The following is a 1,861-nucleotide window of genomic DNA, read 5'->3' as shown; positions in this document are numbered from 1 at the left end:
TATATATATATATAGTCATCCGTCACGACCATTGTATTTCTCACGCCGCGCGCACGGCAATAAAAACATAATAATGTAAATAAATAATGGTATATGTACGCTGTACATCATACAAAAACATGCGCGAAATTCTTGGCCCCGTATATTATTATCATGCACGGTAAATTTATTATCAATTATTTTTTGAATTACGATATCGCAACTTAATTATACTGAGGTTTTAAAACTGTAGAAAAAGACACACACATATATATATATATATATATATATATATATATATATATATATATATGTATATATATATAAATCGTGAAAGCTCTTTTGTAACAACATTTATTTCTAACGTGGCTATTGTCTATGTACAATTACACATGACGTGAACTATGCAACGCAAACATAACGAATTCCTACAAATTACGTGCGCGATTGTTAACGATAATAAGATTTTCAGAGGCGATTCAGGGATATTATCACCATAGGTACAATCATTATCGATGTAAATAATCTGTCACTCTCTTATGGAAGCGTAGAAATCCTATCGGGTGTAGATATGTACTCCTATATGTGCATAGACGTGTATTATATATCGTAAATTGTTCGCCTGGATGAAACGACGCATTCGCATACTCGATAATTGTGCAATTTTATTTATTAGCCGAGAATTATCGCAATCGAAATAAATGAAGGACTTGTCTGCAGTAATATACATATAATCAGTTTCATGGACATAATTCGAGGATTTAAATTCCCCAAAATCAAACTGAATCTCAAAAATATTATAATTATAATTCACTAACAATAAGTCTTCTAATTCCAATAACATTTTCACGAAAAAAAAAAATCTTATCATCTAGCTTGGTTTTTGTCTTCGTTTCTCGAAACAAATTTTTTGATTATTACATTTTTGAAAAGAATTATAAGATCGATCAATTATAATAAATCATTATTGTAGCATATAGTTCAGAATTCAGATGTATTTTTTAACGTGACTTGTGAAACATATTTGGCTCTTGAAGAACCCCAAATTATTGTCGTCCTTCCTAAATTAAGCTTATCACACAACACGCGCATGATACGCACAACACATTTATCTGAATTTTTATTCTAGGAGGCGTCTATATATCGCGCAAAAGATACATCTACTTGATCTGGAAGAAACGCAGCATATTCGGTATGTATTGGATTCTTTTTGTATCCTGTAGAGCAGTGTGTATTTTTTTCTGCATTCAAGATATTCTCATCCCGGTATTGTAATTATTAAGAAACGTCACGTGAAATAACGATAGTTACAAGTTGATACGACAGATTATAAATTTGGATTTATTTGATACACGATATATATATCGAAAGGTAAGATCACTTCTGACAAACCGTTACTTTTCGATATGCACAAATGCACATGAAGTCGCATCGACTCGTTGCTATAGTTGTCACAAGCTATATCTTTTAATAATATTAATAAATCCATGGATTTTAGCTTCTTGAGAAATGTTGCGTTTTTTGGATCCAGATAGATCCAGGTTTGTTAAATCCTTGTATTTTAAAATCTATTTGTTTTCGACTCGAAATTTGTGCGCCATTTTTTTCTTCTTCAGATCTTAAGTCGAAAGCATAAAGTTTAAATAATTATTGCTCGATCGATGTGAGAAGCTAATCTCGAAAAATCGTTCGGTTTATCTTGACTTTGGTACAGATATATTATACAGTTGCTATGTATATTTACACGAAAGAGTCTACGAGATTCCTGCTCAAAGAGTCCAAGAGAATCACACGAAAGAAAATCGATACGATGGAATCGTGCTCTCTTTTTGTATTTGCAATATTATATTTCTCGTCTGATACTTTCGCTAAATTTTCTCTT

This window comes from Formica exsecta, unplaced genomic scaffold, assembly GCF_003651465.1.
Source record: "Formica exsecta isolate Colony F162 unplaced genomic scaffold, ASM365146v1 scaffold120, whole genome shotgun sequence".
NCBI lineage: Eukaryota > Metazoa > Arthropoda > Insecta > Hymenoptera > Formicidae > Formica > Formica exsecta.
This window is presented reverse-complemented; position numbering follows the sequence as displayed.